Genomic DNA, 15910 nt, shown 5'->3' on the forward strand with positions numbered 1-15910 from the left:
TGTGTGACAGTGCTCAGCGCTGCACAGCCTGGGGTCCAGCACAGGCCAGCACAGTCCAGCTGGTCAGGAAGCAAATAACCTCAAACTCAACTGACTCAGGCAACTGCAAAAGGAGTTTTCTCCACGTCCTGGCTGGCGTCACAGACCAGCAACCAGCACCCCAGGGGCAGCCCCCACCTCCTCACCAGGGAGGGGCACAGGCTTGTGGGGACTCAGGCCCAGGATGGGCCCAGTCTCCCATCCCCACCTGCACCCAGCAGCACTGGCGCAAAGATGTTGTCTCCTGGTATGGGGATGCGGCGGCGCTGGGTTTCCCACGCACTGGTTCCACGAAATCCAAGTTGTCTCCTAGACACACTCCCATCATGAGTGAGGACAGAGGAGACGCGCAGTGGGCAGCACACCCCACCACGTGAAGCCAAGCTAATCACTCTACCCCAGAATGCAAGTTGGCAGCCATTCAGTGGCCACCAAAGGCCAGCAAGGGGCAGATCAATAAGTCTTTGTGACACACATTAGCAAATTCATTAGTGAAATTAATTCTCCCCGCAAACAGTTGAGATCATGTTAAAGAATAGTTTGTCAATTCCCTTTTTTTTTTTTTTTTTTAATTTCCATGTGAAAAGAAAGGCAAAGGAACGGCATGGAGGCCACGGCTCCTGGGAACCAAGATGAGAAGCCCTGAGCCCTCACCTGTGTCCTCAGTTTCCCCATCGGCAGAGGAGGCCAAGCACCTCTCAGGCCAGAGTTCCACAGGTCTCCCTAATGTCTGTCTCCTCTCTCGAGTACTTGCGTCTTTCTGTTTTCTTCCTCCCCTTGAAAAATCAAGTAGGATGAGTGTTGGGTTGAGCTGGATGCTGGAGATTAGATTGCATCTGTCTGGATATAAATAATTTACTGCTTGATGGTCAGAGGGAATTTAATTAGTTCTTGTTCTCCTGATAGAATCAGCCCACCATTGCTAAAACATTTCACTCTGAATTAGTCTGTAAGGGGCCAACAAGGCAATGCTAATTTTATACACATGACGTCCCCCGCAGCTTCTGAAAATACACATCCAGCACGAAGCACTGCCCGGCTGTTGCAGCCGCTTTGGTGTCTGGGGGCGCTGGATAAAGTCCAAGGTGGCTGGAGAGATGGAGCCGGGGAAGGGCCAGAACTCTACTGCCTTCCATTCACAACTCTTCTCCTCCCAGACACTGGATAAAAGGATCAGGGACCAGGTGACGTGATCAGTGGGTGAACTGGTCCAGCCAGGGGGCTTGTCTCCACCCCAGTATTCCAGCAGCAAGCACTCAGTAGAACTACACATTTTCCCCTCTTCAGAGCATGGCTCTGCTGGATGCCAGCCTCCCCACCTGCCTGGCGAAATCACAGCTCAGATTAGGACCTGAAGATGAGGCCCCACACCAACCAGCACACGCCCACTGCCTCCGCGGGAGCAGCATAGGGAGGTGATGAAGGGGAGCGAGGAGGACCGCGCTTGTCCTGAAGTTCCCTTTAGGAACATATGAAATGAAGTGGATCTCAGAAAACAAGCCAATGGGACCAATAGCCCACAGAAACCACCATGACAGAAAGATGCTCTGGAATGTGGGAACGTAGTCAACGGGTCTTCTCCAAGAAATGTTCAGTGAGAAGGAAGAGGGTGAACAGGCCAAAGCCCGACTCATCTGTTGAGCTGAGACTGTCCCCGTCAGAAACTGCGGCCCATGAGGCAGGAAATAAAGGGCCATGCTTCTGTAGGCAAGGAAAGGGCAGGATTCCGCTGCTGTCAGCTCTCTTGTTCATTTGAAAATGAAGACGGCCACTTCTCGGCATATTTATGTCTTTGACCTACAGAGGACACGATTTCATGGCACGATTTAAAGAAGTACCTGTTTCACCACAACCTTGCGAACACTGCATGTTCGCATTTTTTTAGGCCTTTGTTAATATGAAATGGGAAAGGGAGTGTCACGCTGTTTACATTGGTATGGATTTAATTACCAGTGTGATTAATTTTCTTTCCACATAAAATAGGAATCGAATATGTCCTCTTTTGCAAAGTGTGCTCTGTTTTGGCACTTTTCTTCTTTGGAACTAAACCAATATGTTCTTCAACTGCCTGTCTGAATCCCCTGCTGGCCTGGAATTTAGGTCACAGAGCGTGTCTTTTCTCTATCTGCTTGTCCGGTGCAATGCTCTCCGTCACAGAGTAGGCACCTAATAAATATTTGTTGGGCGAAACAGAGAACAGAATTGAGGAAGTGAGTTCTGTCATGGTTCACGGAAGAATTCCTCATATAGAGGAAGGAAATTGGAATAACAATACTCAAAAGAAAATCATCTAAGGTTAAATGAGAACTAACCCTGTGCCTAGCACCCGCTTAACACTCCACGTGGCTCTGTGCCCCCACCAGCATGACGCTTGGCCCCAGTGCAGATGGGGGACCCAGGGTTTCCTTGAGGTAACTTGCCCGAGGTCACCCAGGTAAGGGGTGACGACCAGCATTTACTCCAGGCAGGCTGGCTCCTGCTCTCATTCTGACCCACACGTGCACGTGTGCAGTCCAAACCCTTCTGGCTCCTGGCTGGGTGGCCCCAACCTGACTCTCTCTTTCATCCAGCCATCCTTCTCCATGAACTTAGGGCCAGATGAAGGAGACACAGTCCCCACTCTCAGGAAACCCCAAGACGTGTTCACCATGCTGGGAGGAAGGTGTGCGCTCCACCAGGCATCACCAAACAGGAGGCAGGACGACCAAAGGGTAATTCAGCCTCTCACGAAAACCAAGGAAACGCAAATGAAAGCCGGGCGCGATAACATTTCCACCTACTGAATTGGGGAAGATCGCTTCTGAGGATAACAGCCGTGTTGGCGAGCTTGCGTGCTGGCACCCGCAACAGCTGATGGGCACGTGTTAATGAGGGAACAAACTTCCTGGGGACCCCTTAGCAAAATGTTTCAGGAGCCTTACAAATGTTTGTGTTCTTTGAACCCAAAATTCTGCTTCTAGGAATTGATCTCACAGAAATAATCACAGGCACAGACCAAGATTTATATACAAGGAAGTTAATCACAGGATTATTTATAACATGGAAAAAAACTGGAAACAACCCAATCCGCCAACAGGCAAGGAAGGAAGAAACAAATTACGAGTTTTCGGGACATCCATGCAACAGACTAGACAGCAATCACTAAAGACTGTGGTTTTGGTGGATGCTTTAAAACATGGAATGACGCTCACCATATAATTTTGAATGAAAACAAGACAGAGACTATATATAAATGTCATCCTAATCTCATTTTTAAATGCATATTTTGAAAGATTAGTAAGAAATAAACCAAAATATTAAAGTAGTTACCTCTGGGTGGGAAGATTAAGGTTATAGCTAATTTTTGTTCCCATCATTACACTTAGCTGTGCTTTATTTTTTACAAAGAGAAAATATTTACTATAATAATAATAAATATTTTTAAGTAGCAAAGAATAAGTTTAGCACATCACTTTTTTGTCTGTGGAATTCATTTTGGAAGCCTCCTCGGCTCTTTTTAAAAGTCCTTTTTAAAATGAGGCATAGAGATCTGAAGACAGCACCCCAGCAGTGCTCTATCTGAGAAAGGATAGAGCAGGGTCTCCTCCTTTCTGCTGGAAATAATACTTCTTTTAATGCAACTTAAACCACCTATGGATTTTTTTTTTAATATTTATTTATTTTTTGCCTGCATTGGGTCAGTTGCGGCATGCAGGATCTTTCGTTTCGGCGCGCGGGCTCTTTGTTGTGGCACGCGGGCTTCTCTCTAGTTGTGGGACCTTAGTTCCCTGACCAGGGATAGAACCGGCATCCCTTGCATTGCAAGACGGATTCTTAACCACTGGACCACCAGGGAGGTCCCATCCCCCTATGGATTTCTGATGCCACCCTATCACGCTGTTGGCTCACACTGTGGCTTCCTTAGTATTATATTTGCCACCACCTAGCCCTGTCTCACCCATCACAGGCTTGGAAAGTTTGGCTATTTGGACCCAAATAAAGTGCTTTCAATTTATTCCTACTAAATTGTATCTTGCTAGATTCATCCTATCATTCTAACTGCTGAGATATATTTAAATTCTGAGTCTGTCTACAAAATGCACTCACCATTACTCTCAGCTTCGCGTCATCCTCAAGTTTAATAACTCTGCCACCTGTCCCGTCTGAGTCATCAACCACCATGAAGAGCGGGAAGAGCGTGACGACAGAGCCCATCTCTAGAAACCTCCCTCCATGTTGTATCCACTTGTTAATCAGCTCTCATTTGTTGTTCAACCAATTATAAACATTTTGAACAAAGGTATTTGACAAGGCTGTCAGAGTCCCTATTTGAGCCTTGCATGCTGAGTCTGGGATCACCTACTTGTCCACTAAAAGAAGCGGCCAGACAGTCTTCCCCAGTAGCTCCTTCCTCCACTGCACTGCCCGGCACTCCAATGGGACTCTCAGCTGTGTGCCGGAGAACCAGGAAGGACCACTGTGGGCCCCAGTCCCCCATCCATCCATGTGCTATGCACCTTGGACCCTTAAAGAGGAGAAATGCTGAGGTTTACACCAGATCCTAAAGCCAAACCCTGAAATCCCATACCTTCCATTTCACGCTTTCAACCACGATGTTGCTTGAAAATCACCACGCCAAGGGGGCATCTCTCTTTAGGATGGATGGACTCCACCAACATAGGTGGAGCTGTACAGGGCTTCCAGGCCACCCCAGCCAAGATGCTGACCTGCCTGTGGATGGGGACCTTGGGCTGCTCTTGAGCCCAGTGGCAGAAGCCTTACTTGCCATCCTTTAGATGCAGTGTCCATGGTTCATCCATTCCATGGATCTCTGAGCACCATCAAGAGAGTTGCTACAGACGGGACGCCTGGCAGATCACCATGGGGTAAATGGCTTGTGCCTTGAAGCCTACCAAACGGGTTCAAGTATCTGCCCTGCAGTGGAAGAGCTACCTGCAGTGTGCTTAGCTTCTTCTCAGGCAAATTACCTGGCTTGTCTGTGCCTCCATTTCCTTCTTTATAAAACGAGGCCACTGCTTTAAGGATTCCCAAGTCTCTGGCAGAGGAAGCCATCGCCTGTGCTGATGACAACAGTGTCCTCTCTGGGGACTTCATCTCTGGGCTCTGGACTCACTCCAAGGCAGGGCTGGCTGAGTCATGTCAATTGAGAAAACCTTCTTTTCTTCCAATTCAAGAAATTCAGAATTTGAAAATCCATTTGAAATTCACATATAAGAACTTGCCTGACCTTCCCCTCCATACTCTCTCTTAAGAGATGGTTTGGGGACTTCCCTGGTCATCCGGCAGCTAAGACTCCACACTCCTAATGCAGGGGGCCCAGGTTCAATCCCCGGTCAGGGAACTAGATCCCGCATGCGGCACCAAAGATACCACGTGCCGCAACCAAGACCCAGCGCATTTTTTATTTTATTAAAAAATAAAAATATTTATTTTTTAAATAAATATTTTTTAAAAAGAGAGAGGGATGGTTTGCAGACCAAACCAATAGCACAAAAGCCCCCAGAAGGCTGCTTGGATGCTCCCAGGACCACCTGGGCCCCTCGGGAGCCAGGACCCAACACAGGGCAAAACACACAGGGAGCACAAGGGCCTCATCTGGTCTTAGTGCCATGAAACAGCACTGGGACCCCCAATTCTAATATTTCAAATAAGTATGTACACAAAGTACAAATGCCCTATTCCTTTATAATGGTATAAAACTTTTGTAGGCCTTCCCCACCACCCACTACAGCAAAACCTGGGATTAAGGGCTCTTTTTTTCAACATTTCTCCCCATGCCCGTGGCTGCCTGACCCTACCACACTCCCCATATTCAAAACAGGCGATTCCTCCCCATCAAAGCCTGGGCAGATGCAAGAGCCCCGTCTGCTCAATGCAGGGGACAAGCAGGCTGAATTCCCACCTTTGCCCCATCAAAAAACCCTCCCTCTGGGGCTTCCCTGGTGGCACAGTGGTTGAGAGTCCGCCTGCTGATGCAGGGGACACGGGTTCATGCCCCGGTCCGGGAAGATCCCACATAACGCGGAGCGGCTGGGCCCGTGAGCCATGGCCGCTGAGCCTGCACATCTGGAGCCTGTGCTCCGCAACAGGAGAGGCCACAACAGTGAGAGGCCTGTGTACTGCAAAAAAAACCCTCCCTCTGAAAGTGACTGGTCCATAACCCAGGATCCTGCATCCCACTCGCAAACCACCACTGAGGACAAACCAGCCAAGTCCCCAAATCCTGCTCTGTGGGAGCAGCTGAGCTAGTGAACCCCTCTACTGTCCCCAAATCACAGATTCTCAGATACAGGGTGGGGACCTGCCAAGGGGGCGATGGGGCTTCTCAGCCCACCCTCTAGCCACACACTGGCTTCTGAAGAGATCAAGGAAAACCTTCACTAGCCTCCCAAACATGCTTCTTCTTTTCTCTTTTTTTTTAAAATGTATTTATTTATTTGGCTGCGCCAGGTCTTACTTGTGGCACGTGGGCTCTCTAGTTGTGGTGCACGGGCTCCAGAGCACATGGGCTCAGTAGTTGCAGCATGCGGGCTCTCTAGTTGTGGCGTGCAGGCTGTAGAGCACACGGGCTTAGTTGCCCCGTGGCATGTGGCATCTTAGCTCCCCAACCGGGGATCAAACCCATGTCGCCTACATTGGAAGATGGATTCTTTACCACTGGACCACCAGGAGAGTCCCTTCTGTTCTTTTTTTGAAATACTTTTATTGTGGTAAAATATAAGTTAACAGAAAATTTGCCATTTAACCATTTTTACATGAACAGTTCAGTGGCAATAAGTACATACACATTGTTGTTCAACCATCACTAACATCTGTTTCCAAAACTTTTTCATCAATTCAAACAGAAACTCTATAGCCATTAAGCAATAACTCTCTCCCCTCCCTCCAGGCTCTGGCAATGACTAATCTACTTTCTGTCTCTACAGATTTGCCTATTTTGGAATTTCATGTAAATGAAGTCATACAATATTTGTCCTTTTGTGTCTGGTTTCATTCACTTAGCATAATGTTTTCAAGGTTCATCCACATTGTAGCATGTGCCAAAATTTCACTCCTTTTCATGGCTGAATACTATTCCATTGTGTGAATATACTACATTTTGTTTATCCATTCATCTGTTGATAGATACTTGGGTTGTTTCTACCTTTGACTATTGTGAATAATGCCTATGAACATAGGTGTACCAATATCTCTTTGAGACCATGTTTTCAGTTCTTTTGGGTATATGCTAGTAGGTTGATTTCTTTAATCCACCAACCTGCATTTATTCCATTTGCTGCTGCCCAGGGGTACCTGCTGCAAACATTGGCAGCAGATGCAAGATATTCTGGTGGCCAAGGTGAACTTCTGAGGATGTTTGGATGGAGGGATGGACTGATGGATGGATGGATGGACAGGTGGATGGATGATAGATAGATGGGTAGACGCATGGACAGACGAGTAGACACCCCACTATGCCACTCCTCTACCCTATCTTTCCCCAGTTGACTGACACAATAGCAGTTTAAGAATTTTTGAGAGGACAAGGCTTCCTGCATCTCAAAAGTTGTGTGTAAATGATGTTTCCCACCAAGGGCGAAGACTGCCACTGGCTCCCAAACCTTCCTACCCCTCAGAATCACCTGGATGGCACTTTCAAAGTGACACTTTCCAGGACCCACCCCAAGACTCTGACCCGACAGGCAAGAATGGAGTCCTGCAGTCAGTATTTATCCTAGGCTCTCCCAAGGCTCAGAGGATCAGCCAGGGCTGAGAATCCCTGATGTAGGTCTAGCTCTCCAGGAGTGGTCTGGGGGCCCCGCTGCTCTGCACAGCTATAGCAGCATGGGTAGCTTTTAAGAAATAGAATGTCGTGTCTTAGGAAGGATAGAGAAACCTGTAAATTACAGATAAGAGGCTGACTGCCGGATGAGGAGGGGCCCTGGGGGAAAGAACTTTTTATGAAACAGAGAGGCAGGAAGGAGAGAATGAACGGAGCCAGAAGAGCTGTGAGGAAGTTAATCTATTAGGTAATTACTGTAATGCTGGCTCCACAGCCCCTGCCCTGTCCTAGCTGTCATTAACTCACTGAAAAGGATGTTTCTCATTACTGCAATCTCACCCTTTGGACTGATGACCTGGTGATCTGAATGATCACTGATGATCTGAATCTCAGGTCCGAGATTCTTAAGGAATCCCGGAGTCTCCTGCATCTCTGAGTTCTCTAAAGAAGTCTGCGTTGTGGTTTCCAAATACACATCCCGAATAGGGGAAGCAATAGACCATGCCCTTGCCTCAGAACAAAAGGCGAATCATGATCCTGGCTGTAAAACTGGCTGAAGCAAAGTCTTGACTTTGTTCCATCAAGCCCAGGTGAGGACAGGCTGTGACACTTCCTCCTTCCCCAGTCTGCCTGTCCCCGAGGTGGTAGGGTCTTCCTCATAGGCTGGATGCCTTCATACATATCACATAGCAGGTGTTTTCTCATCCCTTTTTGGGCTTCCCCACTCTCTTTTCCATCACAGAAACTCCGAAACTGAAGTGTATTAGAATAATTATATCAGGTTGTATTGAGCCTGGAGTTAAATTTGTGATACATAGTTTCAATTAAGTTCTAAGTCTCCAATGCAGTAGCTCATTTTATCTCTCTGCCTCTCAACAACTCAAGGCTATTGGTTAATCAGGGTGCAGGGAACGTGGCCAAGGTTGGATATTCATGAACTTGCTGTGCAGAGCCAGGCTTCCTCCTCCTGCCCCTCAGAGTGTCTGACCCAAGGACCCTTCACCTGCCCCCCACCAGAGGCTGCCTGGCCCCATTCTGCCCCAAGAGGAACCGAAATTCACAGAGGCCCAGGGAGAGTAGAAAACCCACACCCCCATCTCCCAGGGGACAGAAGAAGCCCCAAGACCTGCATCACCCCCACCCCAGGGAGCAGCTAGCATCCCAGTGCTTAGGGCCAATTCCTCCAACACACATTTACTGAGCATCTACTATGAGGCAAAGGATCTCATGTTGACAATGACATCCATGTCCACCTTCAGGCCTCCAGCCCATTTTCCCCTCTCCAAAGAGCGCTTTTTTGAAAAAGCAAATTCCATCATGTCAGCCCCTTGCTTCAATCCTTAGTTTAATTAATCAATCAAACCTACAAATACTTCCTGGGGCACAGGGTCAGATTTCATTCCACACGGGGCCCTCCAGTCATGGCATGCCCACTACCCACTACCCTTCCTGAAGGCATTCGGCCACATCAATGGGGTGGGAGTTAGAGAGAGGTGGGGTCCGGCAGAGGCGGGGCCAATTCAAGTCCGAAGAACCCAAGAGCTGGGGACCCTTTCCTTGGTGGTCAGTAGTGGGAGCCCATCGCCCTTGTGTGCTCATTTCTAAAGTATCAATAGCAGGTAAGGGTAAAAGTATCCTTTTACTCTATTGCCTACAGCAGTTTCCAGACATGCTCAATTTGGGCACCCATCTCAGCAGGCAAACAGCAAAGGCCTGGGTTTCGGCAACAAGGCTCTGAGGCCTGGAATAAGGACCGAAATGCAGGACAGCAGAAAGCTTACCAGTAGTGCCCCTCCCTCCCCAGGGCACCATCGCAAAGTCCCTCCCCACCTCACCGCACCTCCACTCCACGTAGGGTTGCCAAATACAGCAGATAAAAATACAGCATGCCCAGTTAAATTTCCATTCCAGATAGACAACAAAAACCTTTAGTGTAAGTATGTCTCATTCAATATTGGGGATATACTCATTCTAAACAATCACTGTTTATCTGAAATCTGAGAGGCAAGCCTTTACCCCATGGCATTTGACCTTTCTCCCCTGTACCGCAGTCACTGCCACCTCCTCTCTGCTCCCTCTCCACCAAAGGCAAGGGCCACTCCAGTCCACCTTAGAATTCGCCCTTCTTCCCAGAGCTTTGTAAAGAGCTCTAGAAAATGAAGCAGAGGCACCAAAAATACTTCCTCAGGGCCTGAGACAGATGAAAAGGAGAGAGAGACAAAGGCCACAAATAAAGAAAGATAGCAAAGGACTGGGCAGATGAGACCCCGTTGCCTGCCGGTGTCCTGTCCACACACCTACCTCTGGGTGATGCAGTCCCAAGGGGCGACCTGAGGCTCTGGGCATCTCTGGGGACCTCATGGAGCCTGCGGGGAGGGGCTGGGAGATGAGAGGCCCTTCAATGCTCTGCAATGGCTCACACCCCCAACACAGGGAGAACAGACACGGTTCCTTTAAGGGGCCAAGCCCTCGCCATCCCACAGCTGTGGCCATTCCGAGTGAAAGATGCTGCTGGGAGAACCACATCTGGGATTTTCCAAGGCAATGATTCAAGCCGAATATGTTCCAAAACCTCACTGTCGAGTCTAAGTGATTATTTCCGCCTTCCCATCTTCCTCTGGAATGTTCCTTCTCCCTCCCCTCCCTCCTGCATCACCTGACTCCCATCCCCATCCTGGTTTGGGTTTTCTTTATGAATCTACCAGCAAGGGAAGCCAAACCATGACAGGGGTGGGGGAAGGGGGGACGGGACATGCACCAGCCAGAGAAAGGCAGTGTCTCCTTCCCTACCTGGGCCAAGGATGACATTCTCTAGGAACAAACAAGATTGTAGAGGTGGGAAACCAGGCAGGGGAAAGAGGACCACAGACTCTAGACTCTGCATCCTGCAAAAAAAGGGTATGGTCACCCCCACACATCCCCTACACCACCACCTCCCGGGCCTCTGCCTGAGAGGAAGTGAATATGGTTCTAGGCGGCAGGCTGAGCAGGATGGGGGGGGAGAAATTTGGGGGATTGTTTAAAAATTATTCATCTGTTCACTTAATAAGGGTTTATTGAGCAGCTACTAGGCTGGTGCTGGAGAAGCAGTGCTGAGCAGGATGGCAGGGACCAGCCTCATGCAGTGGTCAGCTGAGTCCTCCTCACGCTACAATGTGCCCCCAAAACCACATGGGGTCCTGTTAAGGGGCAGGTTCTGAGCCAGCAGGTCTGGGCAGGACCTGGATTTCGCGTCTCTATAGCTCACACGTGGGTGGATGCTGAAAGCAAGGCCCTGCTCTGAGCCAGCGCTGGTTCCCAACTTTGAGTGCATATTGGAGTCACCTGAGGAGTTTTAAAATCAGCTGCTGCCTGGGTCCCACCCACAGAGGTTCTGACCTGTTGGTGTGGACCACAGTCTGTGCATCGGGGATTTTGAAGGCACCCAGGTCGAAAACCACTGGTCTAATGGGAAAGATGGGTCATTAAACAGTTCACCAAACTACTAGTTATTGAGTCACAATTGTGGAAACCCTGCAAAGAACAGGAGCAGACTGTCTCACTATTGCAAGGACATGCACTAGGGGAGCAGGGGCTCCCAGGTTAAGGGGTTCTCAATGAGCAGATGTTGGGGTGACAGCAACCAGGGAGAGGCATAGCGACAGACTCACATGGGAAGAGGCCCTGAAGACCAGGAGAGGCCAATGGAGCTGGCATGTGAGAGATGCAGGAAAGAGGGTTGAGGGGGTGGGGAGGCAGGCAGGGCCGGGCGGGCGGGATTTGTGGAGCCCGAACCATCTTCCAAAGGCAGCCCTTTGAGGAGGTTTCAAACATGGGAATGACAAGATCAGATTTGCCTTTTAAAAATATGACTGACCTTGGCTTAGAGAAATGGGTGAGATGAGCACCAGAAAAAGAAAGAAAAGGGTAGTTTGAATCTCCATCACTCACCTTTGAAAAAGCAATTCAAAATGAGGCTAAATACCCGAAAACTGGAGCACCTCTGTCTTAATGCCAAGATGAGGTCGGGTCATTTCCAACTTCTGGGAAAGAGATAAGCCCCTGCCCGGGACAGGCCTGGTGCAGCAGATTTATCCAACAGCTCAACATGCACTGTTTTCAGTCTGGCCCACCCTGCAATGGTCTGCAAATTATTTCCCAGTTTTCCTGCGATTTGAGCAGACCTCAGATCAGGCTGAAACCACCAGTCAGAGCCTCGCTCCCAAGGGGAGGTCACCTAGTCCTGTTGGGAGCCTGGAAGGCCACTGTGATGGTCAGTTTTATGTGTCCACTTGGCCACACCATAGTTCCTAGTGATTCAACCAATGATCTAGGTGAGGCTGTGAAGGTGTTGTGGACAGTTCTCATCTATAATCAGTTGACTAAGCACAGGAGATCTTCAGTAATGTGGGGGGGGGGGGCCTCATCCAACCCGCTGAAGGCCTTAAGAACATACGCTGGGGTTTTCAGGAGAAGAAGAAATTCTTCCTCAAGACTGTAGCATAAACTCCTGCCTGAGTTGCTAGCCTGCCAACCTCCCCTAGGAATTTTGGACTTGCCAGCCCCCATAATGAAGTGAGTAAATTCCTTAAAATAAATTGCCTGATATAGATAATGATAGAGATAGAGATAGCTAGAGATGATAGAGATAGAGATAGAGACAGAGACAGAGATAGAGATAGAGATAATATGGATGCAGATGGAGATGGGGATAGAGGCAGAGATATACGAAATTGTCCTATCGGTCCTACTTCTCAGGAGAACCTCAACCGACACAGATACACACAGCTCTGGCCTCGGATACCTCTAATCACCTCTCACCTGCCCATGGTGAGATCTATCCAAGCACCCACTTCTCCATCGTTAAAATGGGGTTCATGGAAGCCCCAACCCAGGCCCCATGGGCCTGATTAGGATGGAGCGGGTAACTCAAACCTGTAGAACGCAGCATGCTAATAGCGTATTACTGGGAAGCATCATCCGTACTGTTCACTCTGACAAGAAATGTCCCACACCAGACCCCCATCACAGCTTCTCGCTCAAAACTGGAGAAATTATCTTGGCTTTGAAGCAGACAGGGAGAGCTAGCGCAGAAAATTTCTATCATCTTCCAACTCCCGGATTTAAGCTCCCCGACAATTAGATTTCCCAACAATTCTGGCTAGAACAGGAAAGCAGGGAGTGAGAAACACGTATGAGAACTTGGTGGAGTGTAGGGTCGCAAAAGGAACGCAGTACTACAAATGGAGCACGCTGGCACCCTCAGCACGGAAGCTACACGACCACAAAGAAGAAGAAAGGCAACAGATTTTCACATACCCAAGTGGACTCAGCTGGACAAGAAAACGCCCTAAAGGGAAACGGCACATCATCCAAAAGCATCCCTGAGCTTTGATGATTTAAAAACTTATCATCGAACTCAATTAAAAACTGTTTTAATGATATTACATTTTTAAAAACTCTCATATTTCTAGTGCCGAGGTCCCTTGATAAGAGGCAGCAGTTTCAAAAGTCCAGTGTTAAAAGCGATGGGCACATGCTTTGCCAATTAAGATCCCCGTGCCAGCACACACACATCTTGTGGCTTCTCATTTCTGCCAGTTTCAGAATTGGCTCTGGCTCCTGGAGCAGCTGGTCAACATACTTCCGCCCTGAAAAACCCAGAGAAGGGGAGGCAGGAGCTAGGGATGGACAGGGGCAGACCAGCACAAGGGAGACTGGGGTACAATGATCTCTGGACTAAAGTAGCATTGGGCTGAAGAGCCCTTCGTGCCAAGGCTCTGACTGGTCACCAGCCCAGGTCCCCTGGCACAAGGGTGGCTCTGGACCACTGCCAGAGGGATAGATCTGCGGGGAACGCCGTGTAGACCCAGCGGGGAATGCCGTGTAGACCCAGCATGGGCAGCAGTGCCCACAAGCTCCTAAAAATAAGCATCCGCTCAGCTCGGAATCCTACTGTGCCTCCACCTGGCCCCAGAGTGCCCTCCCTTCTGGGACTAAGAGCTGGCTGGCCGATGGGCAGGAGATGGATGGTTGGAGGGGTAAGGGGGCTGGCAGAAACTTGTTCAACCAAAAGGGCCACTTGTGTGCTCCCCTCTCATCTCCCTCACCCACTGGGGTTTCAGCAATGCCAGGGGCAACAACGAAGTCCAGGGAAATCAGAAGTTTGGTAATCTTACAGCTCTGGGAGCACCAAGGCCAAGTCCTATCCTCAAATAACTCCTGGTTCATCAGGAATGCAAAGCAGGCAGATGGCAGGTACAGAGCATGAACCAAGGTAGAGGCTGCGGGTGAGGCCGGCTTCTTCAGCCGAAGGACCTTTAGGAGGCAGGTACCTGCATTTCCTCTTCTGTATGGCCACAGTTAGGGGGAGCGCTGGTTGTGGGGGATGTACACAGAACCGCCCCCTTCCCTGGCAGCATGAGGGGAAGGCTAGGACTTGCCGACCAACCTCCTGGAACCCACTCTGGACGGCGAAAGCTGTGTTGATGCACATTTTCTAAGTCCTCAACAGAGACTGTCTGGAGAGATGTCACTTGAAGTCACAATGTCTATGGGAAAGGAACTCCCTGGCCTGGCTTTTAAAAATAAAATAGTAAAATAGCATACAATTTTAAACCTATACACAGCTTCTTCTAGAAAGCCAGAGGCACAAGTAGCTACTGTAGGGTTTGCTTGGCATTTTGAGGTTTTGAGCAAACGGTGGATCATTCCAGAATTCCACCATTCTCCCAGCTCAGACCATTTGCCAGCCGCTGACAGCAGGACTTGCACCATCACCACATATCCCTGAGTGCACAGCTGTGGCTACACTGGCTGCAAACTCCCTGGTTTATTACATCCTCCAAAAAGCAGTGGTCTACTAGAGAGTTGGCTGCATTTTAGACATAGAGCCCCCAAATGTCCCTGTCCTCTTTGCAGTCCCAAGTGTCTGCTCCCGGACGCTGTTCCCATGCACCTCTGTCACATCTCTTCCTCTCTCAAAGGCACAGGCCTTCGTCTTTCTGTTTCCCTCTTGCGCTGCTCTGCTTCCCACTCCTGCCCTCGCCTAATTGTTTCCTAGGCCCTTCGGGACGTCGTCTGGTCCTGCCACATGGTGAAGGCAGAGACCTGTCAGGGATCCCTGTTCCCAGCCCCAGGCACCTGCCCTCGTGCAGCGTTAGACACATTGCAGGCCCAGCTGCCAGGTGGATGGCTCATCACTCCCCTGAGAAAAGCCCGCACCAGAGAGGGTATCAAATCAGCCCATTTTCTTCAAGCTCCCCAGAACAAAGAACGTCCCCCCTTTTCTGGACTTGATATTCACATGTCCTTTTCCCTGGGTTTCCACAGGAGGATACTGTTCTGCAGACTGTTTCCACAACACCTGGCCTTCAGATCTGCTCCGGGCAGTGCCGGCGGTCGGGGTGGGGGGAGGGACGCAGGAGGGGCCCCAGATGCTGAACCGAGGGGGAGATCCACCATGTGGAGGTGAATGATGGGAAGGGGAAGAGGAAGGCTGAGCTCCTGGCTGGTTTTCTTCTCCGAGTAACAGCAGAATGGAGCCCCAGGGAGCAGGTTGGCTCTGCTACAGTGGACGGGCCCTTGAAGCTGCATGGGCTATTGGGAAACATGGTGGAACCTGGTTGCTCCAGTACACAAGCTCCGTGGCCTTGAGTATCTGCTGTCCTCCAGAGCTGCACTGGATGGCCATCCACTGCCATTACTCATCCTTAAAGGAGGATTGGGGTCATAGGACTGTTGGTCTCAAGGGTAGGCTCCGGATCTTAGCTCGCAGAACGTGCCAACGCCATGCACTGCGGTCTGGTCTCCTGACATCCTCCAGGCCTGCATGCTCAGTCCTCTCTCCACATCTTTGCTTATTTATCCTGGAGTTTGCGAGGTGCCACCTCTCCTGCTCATTCCCTGCCCCAGTCCCTCGATCTCCTCCTCTTCCTCTTCCTTCTCCTCCTCCATTCTTTGACGATCCAAACTCCATCCATCAGCCAAGGGCTCCCGCAGTCCACCCTGAACCACTTCCTGTTTCACAGATTTAAAAGCTCATTCCCCAAACAGTCAATTCCAATAGACCCAAGGCTGAACCCAACCCTGTTCTAACAGCCCGCACCACTCTGGGGGCACAGACCATGA

Source organism: Neophocaena asiaeorientalis, unplaced genomic scaffold (genome assembly GCF_003031525.2).
Source record: "Neophocaena asiaeorientalis asiaeorientalis breed wild unplaced genomic scaffold, Neophocaena_asiaeorientalis_V1.1 scaffold30, whole genome shotgun sequence".
Lineage (NCBI taxonomy): Eukaryota > Metazoa > Chordata > Mammalia > Artiodactyla > Phocoenidae > Neophocaena > Neophocaena asiaeorientalis.